Source organism: Bos taurus, chromosome 16 (assembly GCF_002263795.3).
Source record: "Bos taurus isolate L1 Dominette 01449 registration number 42190680 breed Hereford chromosome 16, ARS-UCD2.0, whole genome shotgun sequence".
Lineage (NCBI taxonomy): Eukaryota > Metazoa > Chordata > Mammalia > Artiodactyla > Bovidae > Bos > Bos taurus.
The window spans coordinates 25,226,704-25,245,440 of NC_037343.1; the positions used below are offsets into that span (position 1 = coordinate 25,226,704).

Below are 18,737 nucleotides of genomic sequence, written 5' to 3' on the forward strand. Positions count from 1 at the left end.
ACACACACACACGCACGGAGTGTATAAAGAGACCTGCATCCCTGCAGCACGGGGTCGGGCATATATATTGCCCGTGAAACCATCCAGACAGCCTAGGAAACCTCCCGAAAAACACTGAGCTATCCCCCTCCCACTCTAGTCGCCCTTCCACCTCTAGTTAGCGGCTGGAAAGAAAATTAAGTGGTCAGAGAATGCTGCTTCCCCACTCCCAGGCACTTAACATCCTCCTTCGCAACACAGCGCACTAACAAGTCCCTGGCCTTTAAAACTGCCGCAAAGCATCCCAACAAACCTCATTTTTTCCTTCGCCCCCAATCCAAGTAGACTGCAGAGAGAGTAAACGCACAGGGCGGCGTGAGCCAACAGCGGGAACACTTTAACCTCACCTGCTGTGGCTCCTCCATAAACATCGCAACACACACACGCGCGCACACACACACCACATACATACTCACTCACACTCACACCGCCTCACACCCCTGGACTCTCAGGAGTAGCCACGGTGACTTCCACTTACTTCATAAATAAGTGTAACCCTCCACCATCTGGCGCTCCGCTTCAGCAAGGGATTCGCACATTCAGCCCTCATTCACTAGGCTTCATTGATCTCCAGCAGCAACATAGTTACTTTCTCTTTTGCTACACTGTAAATGTAAGGTTCTGAGGGGGCGGGCCGGCTGCCGACCGACGGTGTGTTGAACCAATAGGAATTCGGAGAAACCTGACCGCTACTTCGCTGCAGCCCGCGACCAATGGGCACCTGGAGGGGGCGGAGCCAGGGCGTGGCCATGGCTCTTTAAGGAGGGTTTATCCGACGCCGCTTTGGGTCCACAGTGTTATAATACGGACGGTGATGTCATTGGCAGCCAATCAAAAACTTAAAAGGGCCAACTGGGGCCCGCGCGGAGCAGCTGCTCTCTATTTACATGTAAACCTAACCTGCAGGATGCACTTAACCCTTTCCGGGGCTGAATTGTCAATGGGCTGTGTTTGCCGCTCCGCCTAAAACTGGCTCTGCAAACTTGGCGGGATCCCTGTACATCGCCTCAACAAGGGACAGACCACGCTGTTTATTTTCCCTTCTTACTCTGGCTGGATGATCAACCGTGTTAGAATAACTTTCTAAAGGCAAGAGGCAGCGAGAATAATCACTATATCCCCAGTTGGAAAAACGGGTTCCCTGAATCCCTCGAGGTGACTTGATAAACCGAAGATTCACGGACATCGCCCAGCTACCCGAGCGGGGGGATGAATGTAAGCGCGCGGCCAGGGACATCGCTTCTTCTACAGTCTGGGCCCGGGGCCACGCGCTGGAGGCCTGAGCTCCAGCGGGACTGGCAAGTTTGCCGTCCATCCACCGGCAGTGAGGCCCGCCAGCTTCGCCACGGCCCAAGTCCTCGGGGCCGCCCCGCTTGCTCCGCGCCGCCAGGAAGCATCGACCGCCCGCCCGCAGATGTCGCTGCCCCTCCGGCTGCCCTACTGCTGCCCGGCGCGGCGGTGGCGCGGCGCCCTGTGGCTCGCCTACTTCAGCGCCCCAGTCACGCCCCCGCTTCCCTCGCCTGCCTCCCGGAGCTCCATCCGTAGCTCGAAGGCAGCGATGCGGAGGGCTGCTCGGAGGCGGCAGCCTGGTTCCCAGCCAGAAGCTACAGAGGGCGCGTCCCCGAGGGGCTGCACAGGCGCCACCCCATAGCCCGCGCGCCCTTCCCGGCACCCGGGCAAGGCCTCCTGCCCGCTAGCGCCCCCTCTTCCACCCAGCGAGCAAGGTCCCCGCGCCGCATTCAGCAGAGCTGCACGCTACCGGCCTCCTTCCCCTCGCCCCTCTTCAGTTGCCCGCCACCCTGTAGGGGCCCTGGGAGCCGAGGACCCAACAGCCCAGAGCTTCTGGAACAGCAGCGGCTGGAGGAAAGGAGCTGAAGCTGAGAAGAAATAACCAGCTTGAAGTGGAGCCGACGGAGAACTGGAGGCGGCGCCACCCCTCTGGGTTCTCCTGTATTTCGTCGCCGGAGGGTCGCGGTCAGAGGTGACCATCTGAGCAAAACAGGGGATTTGGAGGCGGGTGTGTTGCCAGCTGGCCTGTTTATCGTCAGGAAAAATCAGAGAAACTGCTGGAAAGTCTTGGGGTAGGAAAAGAAGTGGAAATGATGAGATAAACTGCAGAGAGTTTGCATCAAGGAACCCTAAAGAAATAGAGCTTTTTTCTTTTTCCTCCGTCTCCTGTCTGAGAGAGGCAGGGGTGACAGAGTGAAATAATTATAGTGGAGTAATATGTTATGAGCACTATAGACTATTTGGCTATGAATTTTTCTCTTACCACATTGAAGGTGTCTGGAGACATACTTCAGGTTGTAAGCCTGATAGGCAAGCTAAGTGACCTGGGGACATATTCACATCATTGCCTTAAGTACAGACCTGAAATTTGAAGATGCCAAACCTTGGCCTGCTGGCCAGCTATGTTCAGTGAGCTGAGAGATCCCATATATACATAAGCACACAGTCTAGGCTTCACAGAGGTGTTTCAAACTGAAGTGAATGCATGCATTCATCTTAAACAGAAAAGGATTTTTGTAGCCCCCCTCTCCACTCACACACCAACACACATACACATTGCCCTTTAATGATAACCAGTGACTGGCTTGGGGACACCACTTGGTCCTTACATTTTTGGGGATCAGCAGATTCTGGCCAAGAAAAATGGGTTCTGGATAATTTCCACAGAAATCAGAAAACTTCCCAGAGGATCTAACCCTGGATCTATTTGCAGCTTTAATAACTTGCCTTTTCCTAACTGTAGATAATTATTGAAAAAATATTGACTAATCCAGGGTTGGAGAGTTCTGACTATAAGTCCTGATTCTGACTCTCATCTCTTATACTGTTCATCCAGAGACACTATGTTTTTTATATGTCTGTAAAATAGCAAAACTCCAGCTCAAAAGAAAAAGGAAAAAGTTCAGTTCTAGTGTAAGCAGTTTGGGGGTGGGAAGTGGGGAGGTAGGGGGAGTAAGGGGGAAGGTGAGGGGGGAGAGGTTCTCTGCAGATCAAGGGCATTCAGTAAAAATTAATTTTTTAATTTTAAAAAGTATTGTCTTTGCTTCAGGAAATGCTGTGCTTCTAGTTAAAGGTACTCACCATCTATAAGTTATGAATTCATTGCTCACACCTCAGTATCTAAGTCCAAACAAAGCAGGAATTTATGCAATTGAGGAAGACTTCTTAACAGCCTTTCTACAAGGCCCTAAGGGGAAAGTAACTTCAAAAGGAAATGCAGTTCATTTAATGAGATGATTATTTTATTATAGTTTCAAACTAGTGGATTATTATAATTTAGTTGGCTAAGACTCTAAGCCAGTTCTACTGAAAAATCGGGAAAGATGGCAAAATTCCTCATCAGTTATCAAGCCTAAAACTTGGAATAAACATGTCATTAACATATACTAAGATGTAATTATTTTTTAAATTAAGCATCTCTAAGTGTATAGTTTATATTCAAATTATAGTGGTAGGAAAAAAACAGATTTTTTTGTACAAAAAAGAGTTGATTTTGTTCCATTTTTTGAGTCATAAGTGAGGAAATAGTATCTGAAGTACTACCTTTAGATTTAAATTAGTAATACCAGCCAACCAATGGCTGTGAACCTGAGCTGTATACAAATATCCGGCAAAGCCTTAATGTTCAATTTTAGTCCCAAAGAAATAGTGAAGCATCTTCACTGCATTTGAGTGTTCTAACATGATTGTACTGAGCTGTATCTTTGTTCTGACCAACAAACATTGTGAGAAAAATATGAGTTCCTTCAGTGCATAGCACTGTGTTAAAGCAAAAAGGTGAAGCTAACTTAAGCCAGGATATAAGACATAATATGGATAATATCAAAAAATATATTAAGGACTTCCCTAGTGGTCCAGTGGTTAAGACTGCACACTTTCACTGCAGGGAACACAAGTTTTATCCCTGGTGGGGAACTAGGATCACAAATGCTGTGCAGCTTGACCAAAAGAAAGTGAAAGTGAAATCACTCAGTCGTGTCTGACTGTTTGCGACCCCGTGGACTGTAGCCCACCAGACTCCTGCGTCCAAGGGATTCTCCAGGCAAGAATACTGGAGTGGGTTGCCATTTCCTTCTCCAGGGGATCTTCCCAACCAAGGGATCGAACCCAGGTCTCCCACATTGCAGGCCGATGCTTTAACCTCTGAGCCACCAGGGAAGCCCAAAGAAAAAAAGGATGTATTAATTAAATGACTGCTTTTACGTGCATACAAATGGTTAAGTGTGTGGGATGATGGCAGAGGGTTGGGACTGGTGAGAGCTAGGTTTTCAAAATACTCAAGGTTGAAGTGGATTCCTGAAGGTACTAGAATTAAGGAAGAGAAAGGCTTAGAGAACATTTAGAAAGAGGAAATTGTGGGATAAATGTGATGTTAAATCAATAAGCAGTGGGGGATGAGCAGTGGGATAGAAAAGTGAGGTGACGAGCAGATGAAGCCACTGAGACCAGCCTGTGGAATATCCTGTGACACTTCTAGGCCTTGAGGAAGGCTAAGGAGAAGGATCCCTTGAAAGAGTGGGCCACCGCAGTGCCTGTGGGGGTGACAGAAACAGAGGACCCACCTACACTTTTCACGGTCTCTGAGTTTTGAACACAGGAGGCCTGCAGATCTTTCCTGTTAAATTCATGGGTAAAATGCAGTTTGGGGCTTCCCAGATGGCTCAGTGGTAAAGAACCCACCTGACAATGCAGGAGACCTGGGTCTGATCACTGGGTTGGGAAGATCCCCTGCAGAAGGAAATGGCAACTCACTCTAGTATTCTTGCCTGGGAAATCCCACAGACAGAGGAGCCTAGCGGGCTGCAGTCTGTGGGGTCCCAAAAGAGTCAGACATGACTTAGCAACTAAAACAATAAGTAAGTGTGCTTGGGACTTAGGAAAATGTTCTGAGGCACTGAAGTTTCTTTATCTGCATGTACTAGTGTGATAGCCACTTGCTATTGACTGTTGAACACTTGAAATGTGACAAATCTGATTTGAGAAGTGCTCTAAGTTTACACTGGATTTTGAAAACTGTATAAAAAATGTAAAATATCTGTTACTCTTATGTCCATTACATATTGAATTGTTTATGGTTTGAATATATGAGTTAAATAAAATATGCTAATAAAATTCATTTTACCTATTTCTCTTTTCTTCTTAGAATATGACTATTAGAAGATGTTCAGTGACTTATGCCATTTACATATTTCTATTGGACAGTATTCTTCTAGAACCTGAAATGGCTTCTTTGATTTGAGGTCACTTTGGTGCCAAAGGCACCAGAGCCACAGAGCTGGTCTAACATTGACCTGGAGGGGACTTGAGAGCTTATCTAGGCCAGTGGTTTTCAAACTGTGTTAGGATGAGCCAGAGGGAGGAGGGATGTGATGCAAGTGGGGTGACTAAATCCAAGGCAGCAGAGAGCTGGTGGAGCTCTAAGACCACCACCCACCCCCGCCCCGACTGCTCCACTCTTAAGATGTATCTACATATATTACTCCTGAAACTCCAAAGTAAGATTTCACTGGAAGGAAACAACAGATTCTGGCTATTTTATTTGTTCTTTCTTTCTTAATTTTTTAATGCTGGTCCATTGTTTTACCTGCAAACCAATCTGAGGCCCAGAGAATGCAGAGGGCAGGGCCCAACACCAGGCTTGACATCAGCCCTCATTTCAAAGTCCAGCCTGGCAGTAGAGGAGGTGACTGACCTGTTGCCTTGGGAATTAAGCAGCTCTCAATCCCATGGACAGAGGAGCCAGGCAGGCCACCATCCTTGGTGTCGCAAAAGAGGCAAGACTTAACAACTAACCAGCAACTATCTCAAGTGCAGTGAGAAATGCCCTTTCTGTAGTTAGGTACTCCTCCCCCATGTTCCACACCATCTGTGGTCTCACACATGCCTCCTGTTCTTTGTCAAGAGGGTTCTGACTAGGCCCAAGTGTGTGGATCTTGACACCAACTTATTTCCTTGTGAAAATAACAAACACTAACTCATTGGCCCCAGGTCTCTGGCAATGCCTTGCTCTGCAGTGGATGGCTTATTATTATTATGTGTTGCTACATCAAAAACTTAACATTTTCCCCTTTGCCAAACTGAGCAATCATTTTCTCATTAAGAAATGCTGTCAGGCCCAGAGGCCTTCAGCCCCAGGAGGCTATGTCAGGCTGTGTTGTTCATATTGTGGGAAGCAAAGATAAGAGATAAACACACATCTTTAGCATTCTTAAACCCCCTTAGGACTTGTTGCAGGTCCAACATGAAGGAATTAATCTAACCTTCTCAGCATAGCCTAGTGGATTAAGACAGTACCACTTCTGGATACTACAGTTCCCTTTAGGTTACTGAGTGTGGCTTGAGCTTTATGTCCTTCACAATTAAACATTGATTAAACTAATTCTAAGGGGAAAAAAATAATAACAGGTAACATTTTTTAGTGTTTTGTTTTGTGCCAAGCACTGTTGAAAGAGATTCACAGACATGAACTCATTTCAATCTTCATATCCATATGGATGCTGTAAGTAGGTACTTTTATTAGCCTTACTTGAAAGATGAAGAAACAGAAATACAGATGGATTAAGTAATCTGCCCCAAATCACACAGCTGGAAAGCAGCAGAGGCAACATTTGAACCCAGACAATCCGGCCCCAGAGCATCTGCTTTTAACAATTCTGTGTCATTTAATTCACGTTCTCTATGATTTTATAAACTTCTATCATATCCCCCTCAGCCTCCAGACTGCCAGGCTATTTTTAATTACCTCTTCGGAAGAATTCACTGTTTTTTCCTCTACTTTCTCCCGAACTTCTCAGAGTCTACTATGTCTTGGTGTGGTCTCTCTCACCACTGCATCTTCCATGCTTCAGTTCAGTGCAGTTCAGTCACTCAGTCGTGTCTGACTGTGACCCCATGAATCGCAGCACACCAGGCCTCCCTGTCCATCACCAACTCCCGGAGTTCACTCAGACTCACGTCCATCGAGTCAGTGATGCCATCCAGCCATCTCATCCTCTGTCGTCCCCTTCTCCTCCTGCCCCCAATCCCTCCCAGAATCACAGTCTTTTCCAATGAGTAAACTCTTCACATCTATTAAGCTTCTACTTCAGTTTCCAGAGTCCTCTCAAATAGTTCTGTAAACTCATCAGTGTTAGGGTTTCACTACAGGCTCAACTGACAGATTCAAGGAAGGGCCAATGACTTCTCGTTTGCCAACCACGTCTTGTTGCTGTCCTATCCCTAACATAGGACAGGAGCTAGCACAGGGTGAGCACAGAAGCTCCATTGAATAAATGAATGAGTGAGTCAGCAAATGAATGAATGAATGAATGGCATTTTTCTTATATGTGCCATGAATTGTTGGGTTTTTTAGCTGCATACCTGGGTTCATCTGACACTTTTCTAATTACTCATTTTGGCTTCTCCCTGATAGCTGAAACTTGAGGGACCTCTGAAGTCCCTAAATTCAATCCTCTCCTGAATGATTCATGCAGATGTTAATCAAGCATCTGTCTTTGGGGATCCCTATTGTTTACACATCATTCTTGTTTGTTTGTTACCATATTATCCCATTTACAGTTCAAATCCAATTTCTTTTCCATTAGCACCTATGGAAATATTAGCTTTCTCATTATATTCCACACAATAGTTGTATTTTTGCATTTTCCAGCACTAATGACGTTATGTTCATCTTCCACACTTAGGAAAATATCCCTCATTATTTTCACTGTTTCAACAGAATGAAGGTATCTTCATTTTCCCTTTTATTTTCATTTCTAAAGCAAGCACTTTAGAATTGCACTCTTGGCTTGCAAGGGCCAAGAACGTACAAATGTGGTGGATGAGTCCCTTTATGGGTGAATTTAAGTATTCTCTATATGCTGAGTACTAGGCCTACAGTACCACCCCTGGCACATAGTAGGTGTTCAAATGAACTCAAGTCAGGTCAGGTCAAGTCACTTCAAGGTGTTAAACAGGTAAGAGAAAAGTCTCTATTGGAACTGATGACATTTTTAGTTCAAGTTGGAATCTTTAAGATGGAGGAATGGATGCCATAAACTTTCAGCTCACCAAAATTCAGAATTTTAAGAGAGAGAGATTGGGTCAAAGAGCGGCCAAATGGAGTGCTGGAGCTCTGTTTCATTCAACTACTGATGCGTGGACCAACCTGTGAAATAGCGGAAATGGATGAACCAACAAATGTCTCCCCTCTCTGTCAGGTCAGGTCAGTTCAGTTGCTCAGTCATGTCCGACTCTATGTGACCCCATGGACTTCAGCACACCAGGCTTCCCTGTCCATCACCAAATCCTGGGGCTTGCTCAAACTCATGTCCATTGAATCGGTGATGCCATCCAACCATCTCATCCTTTGTCGTCCCCTTCTCCTCTCGCCTTCAATATTTCCCAGCATCAGGGTCTTTTCCAATGAGTCAGTTCTTCACATCAGGTGGCCAAAGTATTGGCGCTTCAGCATCAGCCCTTCCAATGAATATTCAGGACTGATTTTCTTTAGGATTGACTGGTTTGATCAACTTGCAGTCCAAGGGGCTCTCAGAAGTCTTCTCCAACACCACAGTTCAAAAGCATCAACTCTTCGGCGCTCAACTTTCTTCATGGTCCAACTCTCACATCCATACACGACTACTGGAAGAACCATAGCTTTGACTATAGGGACCTTAGTCAGCAAAGTAATGTCTCTGCTTTTTTTTTCTACCCCATTCTCAGGAACTAGGAAAACTGGTGCTACTTGATAAACTTCTCATCTGAACTTTAAATGGCATTTCTGACAGCAACCAGTCCAACGAACTGTTTTCCCTGTGTTATGCACAGAACAGAAATGACAACAAAATTCCGATTCCCTTGTCAATGCACAATCCCAGTCCTCATATATTATGTGAGTTCTCCAAAGTAAGAACTAGAAAAGCTAGAGACTTAGACACTCTCCAAGGTGACCCAGAATATTTTACCAGTTGTTTTTTCTAGCCCATATAGAATTTGTTACTGCTTTCCCTAAAGTTCAAATTTTTTCTTTCCCACTTCCTGTCTTCCAATCGTTAAGATTACTTTTGGGAGGAATAACAGAGAAATCAAAAGAAGGAAGAAAAGAAGAAAAAAGGAAGACTGAGAGGGCTGGAAATTTTTGTTGTTTTCTTTTGCTTTTTTTTTTACATTAGATATTAAATTTTTTATTGACACATATTTAGTTTACAAGGCTGTGTTAGTTCAAGTGCATGGAAAGTGATATATAATATGCATTATTTTTTATTCTTTTCCATTAAAAGTTACTAAAAGATATTGAGTGTAGTTCCCTGTGCTACACAGTAGTAGATCCTGTTGTTTACTTGTTTTATAGATAGTGGTGTATACATATTAATCCCAAATTCCTAATATATCTCCCTGGCCCTGCTATCCCCTTTGGTAACCAGAAGTTTGTTTTCTAGGTCCGTAAGTCTACTTCTAGTTTGTAAATAAATTCTTTTTTATCTTGTTTTAGATTCCACATATAAGTGAAATCATATATTTGTTTTCTTTGTCTGACTTCACTTAATATAATAATCTCTAAGTCCATCCATGTTGCTGCAGGTGACATAATTTTTTATGGCCAAGTAGTATATATATCGGAGAAGGCACTGGCACCCCACTCCAGTACTCTTGCCTGGAAAATCCCATAGGCGGAGGAGCCTGGTAGGCTGCAGTCCATAGGGTCGCTAAGAGTCGGACACGACTGAGCAACTTCACTTTCACTTTTCACTTTCATGCATTGGAGAAGGAAATAGCAACCCACTCCAGTGTTCTTGCCTGGAAAATCCCATGGACTGAGGAACCTGGTAGGCTGCAGTCCATGGGGTTCCTAAGAGTCAGACACGACTGAGCAACTTCACTTTCACTTTTCACTTTCATGAATTGGAGAAGGAAATGGTAACCCACTCCAGTGTTTTTGCCTGGAGAATCCCAGGGACAGGGGAGCCTGGTGGGCTGCTGTCTATGGAGTTGCACAGAGTCGGGCATGACTGAAAGTGACTTAGCAGCAGCAGTATATATATACATATATCTTTATCCATTTATCCAGTAATGTACATTTAGGTTGCTTCAGTGTCTAGGCTATTGTAAATAGGTGCGGCTATGAACATTGGGGTTCATGTATCTTTTCAAATAAGAGTTTTTTTCTGGATATATGCTGAGGAGTGGGGTTTTGTTTTGTTTATAAATTATTTCTTTGTACTTTTGATTATGGGACTGGGAAAGGTACATTTGGGCAGAGAGGGGCAAGGACTGGTCAAGCAGAAGAAATGTTGCCAATTCCAAACATTTTTGTTTTCATGAGATAAACAGACTAGAACAGAATTTGGCCACAAAAAGGAGTTGTTGAAATCTTTGCAGCCAAAAATGAGGTAGCATTGAAGCTCAGTCTGGCTGTCCCCAGCAGATGCTGGGCCCACACTCATGGGGTGGGAGGGAAGCAGTCACGCTGCTAGTCTTGCTGCATCTCTGTGAGGGGCAACTCTGACCCAGACAAAAGCTGATTGTTTTTATGCCAGATCAGGGGGCATCAAGTATGAGAGGATCTGGTAGCAGCCCTTGGGGAGGCTTAGTGAGTTCAAATGCATGCCCAATCCAGTCGCTCAGTCTTTTCCAACTCTTTGCGACTCCATGGACTGCAGCACGCCAGGCTTCCCTGTCCATCCCCAACTCCCAGACTTTGCTCAAACTCATGTCCGTCAAGTCAGTGATGCCATCCAACCATCTCAGCCTCTGTCATCCCCTTCTCCTCCAGCCTTTAATCTTTCCCAGCATCACAGTCTTTTCCAATGACTCAGTTCTTAGCATCAGGTGGCCAAAATACTGGAGCTTCAGCTTCAGTATCAGTCCTTCCAATGAATATTTAGGACTGATTTCCTTTAGGATTGACTGGTTGAATCTCCTTGCAGTCCAAGGGACTCTCAAGAGTCTTCACACCACAGTTCAAAAGCATCAACTCTTCGGCACTCAGCTTTCTTCATGATCCAACTCTCACATCCATGCATGACTACTGGAAAAACCATAGCTTTGACTAGACAGACCTTTGTCAGCAAAATAATATCTCTGCTTTTTAACATTCTGTCTAGGTTTGTCATAGCTTTTCTTCTAAGAAGCAACCATCTTTTAATTTCATGACTGAAGTCACTGTCTGCAGTGATTTTGGAACCCAAGAAAAGAAAGTCTCTCACTGTTTCCATTGTTTCCCCATCTATTTTCCATGAAGTAATGGGACCGGATGCCATGACCTTAGTTTTTTGAATGTTGAGTTTTAATACATGCCCAGAGACACTGTACTCAAACCTTGGAGAACCCCAAAGATGAGTTTCTCTGATTCCATAGTATGAGGAACAGATTATGCCTCCTTCTCTCATGATGATGCAGAGCTTTTCCCTTGTGTTTTTGAGCTGCTGTGATCTCCATCTGTGATGGTTAATTTCAAGTGTCAGCTTGACTTGGCCATGGTGCCCAGAGAGATGATCAAGCAGTATTCTGGCTATTTCTGTGAGGGTCTTTCATTGGGTGGGACCAATGTTTAAATCAGTGAATTTTGAGTCAAGCAAATTGCCCTCCTTAATATGGGTGGGCCTCATCCAACCAGTTAAGGATCTCAATAGAACCAAGACTAATCTCCCCCTCTGCCAACAAAAGAAAGAACTCTACCAGCAGATGGCCTTTGGACTTAAAATACAACATTGGTTCATCTTACATATCCAGAATGGCAGCTCATTCAGCAGATTTTGGACTTGCCAGCCTCTATGACCAGAAAAGCTTTTTCCTTAAAACAATCCCCCGTTTCCATGCTTCATACACATAAACATACATCCTAGTGGTTCTGTTTCTATGGAAAACCCTGATTAATACACTAATACAACCTTCATTTTTGGGGACAGAGCAGAGCAAGATCTGGGAAATAAGCATTCTACTGAGTGTTAACACAGCTCTGTTGGGGGCCGGCGTGAGGCACTCCGCCCGTGGCAAAGGTCATGAGGAAGGAGGCTCGACATACGCAAAGGCAGGATCGAGCCTCAGGAGTCCCCCCTGGAAATCCTCGAGCATCTACCCCCATAACCAGAGCCTGCCTACTTTGCTACTTTGTGCTCTCATCTACACCTCTGACTTTAAGGGGGGCTGTCCCCCACCACCTCTTTTGGAGAAGGAGTTTTCTTAGAGCTCCAGTTTAATGATAATTCCTGGGCGTGATAGGAGTGTTTCAACCTATAAACTCCTCTGAAGGTTCTCTAGCCTGCCTGACAGGCTTGTCCGGCCACATGTGATTGCTCACAGCCTCCCAACTGTGAGAGGCACAAGATGCCTTAAACCTTCTAAAAACTTCCTTAGAAAAGTTAGAAAACCATTAGTATAAGTATAGTGGGCTGATTAGAAATTGTATTAGTGAAGGATTTTTCATTTGTTGAGCCAACGTTTGCTGCTAAGTCTCCACATCTCCTGCCCTTACACACATTAATGAATATATAGAAGAAATAAGTATTAACCTTTGATATTAATCACATTAGACCTTAGGCTAAGTAAATTCTTTCCTTAACTAAAACCCACTATACCCTCACCCTATAGGTATGTAACTTTATTTGGGTGGCGTCTGTTTTAAGAATAATCACCCCTGGAGAAATAAGTGTCCAGGTTGACTGACCGCTGTCACAAGGAGAGGGTCATAAATTGTCAGCAGGTCCCCTGGCCAGAAGATGATGTAACACCCCTAAGACCTCTGTATACATTTGTATGAAGCACCTGACTTTGATAAAAGTCAGGACTGCTGACCCCGCGTGACTTTTGCATAACATCTCAGTGTATAAAAGTAGACTATGGAAAATAAAGAATTGGGATCAGTTCCTCTAAAGACTGGTCTCCCCATGTCGCTCTCTCTCTCACTCTGGCTGAATCTCCATCTGGAGCGTGGAACCCACCAAGCTTACTAATTTTGCCTGAGCTTCTAAGATCTGACTGGGGAGGCCTCAGTGTCTCCTCTCCTTTGGGAGAACGGAAGGATGCCTGCGGCCTACGTAAGTGATGCAAGCTTCTTGTCTTGAAGCTTTATTGGTCTCCTGCATAAACCAAGCTACTCAGCCTCTTATCTCTTTTTTTTCCTACTGAGCTATCCTCATTCTATTACTCTTTATATCTCTAATTAATATCTAATTGAAGCTATTATATCCTGATCCTCGCCAACGCCGTCCCCGCTTCAAACTCCCTGGATCATCTGGGGCTGGACCTCGGCACAGCTACATTCCTTTCCTGCATTACAGAAGACACACTAAATTCAGTGTACCTCATCTTTGAATGCCTTCATTTTCAAGAGTGTAAAACTACTCTGAAACAGTAATGACTACACACTAAATAAATCTAGGATAGAAAAAAAAAATTTGGAAATCTAAGCTATGATTATTAATGAAGGAAAACAAATCCCCCTGCCCCCCACACTATAATTTTTTAGGAGAAAGCAGAAAAAAGTAGTAAGGCTTCTAGTTTTAGAAATCTAAAGCCATCTAGAGATTGGAAATACAAAAATAAACGAGATAAGTTTCTAAGCCTCTGATTTGTGTCCATTTAGCCTGAAGAAAGAAAGATGAATATTTTTGCTTTCCCCCACAAATGCATATTTAATCTTTATCTAAACATCCTGAATTTTGAGCCCATCAGGAGCTTCTATAGTCAATGCAGATTGCTTTCCCAGTGTTCTATCATGTATTAAGAAAGCTATTTTAAATCCCAGAATTAATGGTGACATCTTGTTGCAGTTATTTATTCCTTGTTTTGCTTTCCCAAGTTAATCGACCTACAGTTGAATTATTACAAGATCTCAGCATAAGGGCCTAAGGAGTGGATTTGGCAAAATGAAGAGGTCACAGTTCACAAAACCGCATGGGACATAAAAATGTACTGTATTTTTGCAGCTGCCTAATGTTTTTGGTTTTCCTGGCTCTTTATCAGGAATGTGTGAAGCGCTTGACTGTGAATATACAGCTCTCTGCTTCATCCTCTTTGGCTTCCAGCAGACTGGAAGCTCCTGCCTGCTCTCTAGACCAAAGCTCCTCCAGCTTCAAGTACACACAGATTCCCCAGGGTATCTTGTTAAACTGCTGATTCTGACTCATGGGGTCAGGGGTGAGACTGGAGCCTCTGCATTCCCTCACACTTTCCAGAAACTTTGATGTAGCTGGTCCACAGACCATACTTTATATCTAGACCCACACTGTCTAATACGGTAGCCACTAGCCACACATGGCTATTTGAGCACTTGAATCATGGCTAGAATGAATAAACGCCTATTGTCCATATAGAATGCACGCTTAGATTTTGAAGATTCAATAGGAAAAATAGACAAAATACCTCGTGAATAATTTCATCTTAAGAACATCTAGAAAGAACATTTTAGAAATATGGGATTAAACAAAACATACTATTAAGCTACTTCCGCCTGTTCCTTGTTACATCTTTTAAATGGAGTTACTGGAGAATTTAAAATTACGTCTATTGTTTGCACATGTGGCTAGCATGACATTTCCGTTGGATAATGCTGTTCCAGATCAACAGAGCTGGCTCTCAAGGTATTTGTAAGGGAGTGAGTTTCCTATACCTTTGATCACTTTTTGCCAGACACTGAATCCATCTCCTTAACTCCTCAGAACTTCTTCCTATGGTGCTGTCTCTCACCCGCTTCCCACCCATTCTAAACTCAATCCCAACACTGCTTGGCCATCTTGGGTCCTATCTCTTAAACTGTATACTCTCTAGCAAGGCCTAGCCAAAAATGACACAGAAACCCTCCCCCAAATTCATTAATGGGACTCTCCTTTGTGTTTCCCGAAAGTCTGTGACATATACACATACATATATGTCTGTGACACATAACATTCATAAAAGACCAAGTCTCTTAACAAAAAGGGCATGGGCTTTAGAATCAAGAGACCCTGGAGTTTAATTTGATCAATTTATTACTTAACTTATAGTCTACCCCATGCCTCTCTTTTAGATGCTAGGGATTCATGACTGAACAAAGTTAGCATACTCTCTGTCCTAAAGAGTTTACAGTTTAGAAGAGAAAATAGACATTGTCAGAAAGTACATGAAGAAGCAGATTACAAAATACCATCCCAACTTCTCTCTCTTTTTTTTCTTCTGTGACTATTCATTTCCCTTTCTGAGCCTCAGTTTAATTTTTGGAATAGGAATAATAACAATGCTTTCTGAGGCTCTGTAAGGATTATAAACAATGACTATATTTGTATAGCTAGCATAATGTCTGGCACAGAATAAGTGTTCAATGAACAGTTGCTGGCCGGCTAAATAAAAGTGAGCAATGCTGATCGTATTTATTTGTTTGCTTATTTGTATGCTGCCTGTTTCTATGTTAAGCAAACAGCTCTGGTAAAGCATCATTTCTACCTGAGGTCTATGAGGGTGTTCCTGGAGAGATAAGCATTTGAATCATCACAGTGAAGAAGATACCCTCACCAATATGCATGTTGCTCAGTCGCAACTTTTTGTGACCCCCTGGGACTGCAGCATGCCAGGCTTCCCTGTCCTTCACCATCTCCGGTAGTCTGCTCAAACTCATGTCCATAGAGTTGATGATGCTATCCAATCATCTCATCCTCTGTCACCCCTTCTCCTCCTGCCCTCAATCTTCCCCAGGATCAGGGTCTTTTCCAATGAGTCAGCTCTTCGCATCTGGTGCCCAAAGTACTGGTGCTTCAGCATCAGTCCTTCCAATGAATATTCAGGATTTATTTCCTTTAGAATTAACTGGGTTTGGTCTCCTTGCTGTCTAAGGGACTCTCAAAAGTCTTCTCCAACACCACAGATCAAAAGCATCAATTCTTCAGCACTCGGCCTTCTTTGTGGTCCAATTCTCACATCCATACATGACTACTGGAAAAACCATAGCTTTGACTATACGGACCTTTGTCAGCAAAGTGATGTCTCTGCTTTTTAGTAGGTTTGTCATAGCTTCTTCCAAGGAACAAGCGTCTTTTAATTTTATGGCTGCAGTCATGGTCCACAATGATTCTGAAGCCCAAGAAAATAAAGTCTGTCACTTTTTCCCCATCTGTTTGCCATGAAGCTTTTAAAAACTAAGATCATGGCATCCAGCCCCATCACTTCATAGCAAATAGATGGGGATCAAAAAGTTGCATGGGCATGAGCCAATCTCTGGACAGCCCAAACAGAACAAAAAGGTAAAAGAGGGAAAATTCCCTCCCTCTTTCCTACCCTTGGACATAGGAGTGGTTTGCTGGCCTTCAGACTCTGGGACTTATGCCTTAGAACTTTACCCTTGAACCAGGAGTTGCACCATCAGCTCCCCTGGTCTATAGGCCTTTGGACTCAGACTGAATTACTGGTTGTCCTGGTTTTTCAGTTTGCAGACTGGGGCGGTGGTGGTGGTGGGGATGGCTTTGGCACCTCCATGACTAAATGAGCCAACTCAAGTAACAAATCTCCTCTTATATGTTTCTATACACATCTTATTGGTTCTGTTTTTCTGTAGAACCCTAACACTGTCTCATTCCACTAAGTGTTTGCAGTAGCTGGTTGGGTCATTGTCACATTACAGATGGTAGAGTAACTTTGGCTCCTGATGTCATTCAAACTTATTGAGTACATTTCCCAAAACCATTCTTTGCACATAAGAACTAGTCAATAAATAGCCATTGAAATCAAACTACTCCTGAAATAGACAGTGCAAGTGTCCTCATACAAAGCTCCTCATTTGCAGAAAACAATAGTAGCCAGTGGAAGCAACTTACCCAGTAATACACTTTCAATAGTAGTTCTAGAAAAGAATATGTTGGCCCTTGATGTATGGCAGAAACCCATAAATATTACAAAGCAATTATCCTCTAATTAAAAATAAATAACTTTTTAAAAAAGAATACACTGATCCTACTTGCTAGGAACTTGTGGGAAAAGAAAGAATTTGTAGAAAAGCAGTCAGAGGAATGAGGGAAGATCAGGAGAAAGAGGAGCTTAGAAAGGAATTTCAAAAAAAGAGGATAACGATGTGTCTGATGCTGTAGGGAATTTTAGTAGGTTGAGGTCAGAGAAGACACTTGGGCATGGGAACTAGGAGCGAGTGGCAGAGACATTGGGAAGAAGAAGCCTGGTGACAGTGGAGGTGACAGTGTCAAAGACTTCCTCTTCAAGAAGTGCTGTGATTAAGGAAAGGGATGAGATAAAAAGCTAGATGGAGGAAGCAGAAGCATCAGGGAACTCTGTTTCAGAAAGCAGGGGTTGGGTGTTTTGGTGGCTGAGCTTAGTTGCTGCTTGAAATGAGATGCAGAAGGTACAAGAGAGGAAGAGAGCAGTTGTCATAAAGAAGCCCTGGAGGCGGGACGATAGAGGAATGGGTCAGCAGGATGGGGACAATCGTTAGCCAGGGGATCCTTTCCTCCAGAAATGAAAAGGAAATGTGAGTAAACTTTCCATTAAGCATTGAGGGCAGGCAAGAATTGTTTAAGAAGTGAAGTAGGAAGCAGGACAAAGAAGGAGGTGAGGAGGGGATGATATGCTGGCATTTTACCTGTGCATCCAGCCCAGACTCTTCTGACCCAGGCTTTTCAAAGTATGGTCCATGGACCAGTGCAGGACCACAGGCTGCTTGTTGCTGGTCTCAATTCAGAGAAGCAGCTTATGTCAGATGCAAAAAAAAGAAAAGAATTACTAAGCACACTATTCCATGCAGCTGAAATTTTTCCCTCTTTGAAAGTGGCAGAGTATTCATTGACCTTCTGGCTGGGTTCCCTTTCTCATCTTGGTGTACAGAGCAGGGAGTTTTGGGTAACATCTCCTACTGACAGTTCTGCCTTAATATCCCATAGACCTCTCACCATCACCTACCTCCTAAACCAACTTTTGCTCCTTGACTGTCTCCTGCAGGGAGCTGATGCCTCCATGCACCAGGTCTCCAAGACAGAAACATGGGGGAAGGCAGTTTATTCTAGAACTCCAGCACCCTCCTTGATCAGTCATTCACCAGACTCCTCAATACTCTTGCTACTTAGCTCTCAGATCCACCCTCTTCTCTCCAGTCTCAAGATTGCCAATCTAGTCCAGAGTACCAAGACTGGGCTTGGATATTACCACAAACCTTGGGCAAGCCACCCATCAACACTGCTATCCCAATGAGCTGTCCACACCCAAATCTAAACACCTCACTTCCTGGGCTAATCCGTCAATGGTCCCTCCTCATCTATAGAAACACCCTGGAATGGTCCTAGACCCTGCCTCACAAGCTGGGCATTTTGAACTACTGGCGTCTGCCCTTTATCTGACCTCTGAGTATTCAAGCACACTGCTCCCTTCAAGTGTGATTTTTGGTTTCCTGTGTCTGTCACTGCAATGCCTTACCCCTAGGAATAGAATCTGCCACACCAACACCCAGAACAGTGTCTGGGAAAGCGTAGGCTCCCAGTGCTTGTTTGTTGAATGATTAAATGAAGTCAAGACAGAAAGGGACAACGTTGTTGGCCTCATACTGAGCAAAGGTGATGAAAGTGGGGTCATGAAATGCCACGTGGCTATGGTCAAAGTGGGCATTGAGCCTGGACTCCACAGAAATTTGGTCACAGAGATGGCAGGGTAGGAAAGCGGGAAGTCATGTGAACCAGGGCTTAACATGCTTCCACTGGCTGTGACTTCTCTGTCTGTATCTGATACATTCACTACAGCTCTCC

The 18,737-nt window shown here is 44.0% G+C and overlaps 1 protein-coding gene across 1 annotated transcript in view; it reads right to left on the minus strand.

The window, feature by feature from the left end:
- The window catches only part of DUSP10 (dual specificity phosphatase 10), a 41,108-nt gene extending 40,504 nt beyond the window's left edge, over nucleotides 1-604 (minus strand). The window contains exon 1 of the mRNA NM_001034725.2: nucleotides 518-604. The gene's annotated coding sequence lies outside the window, so the exon portion shown is untranslated. The remainder of the gene's footprint in view (nucleotides 1-517) is intronic.
- Nucleotides 605-18,737: the final 18,133 nt, after the last annotated feature.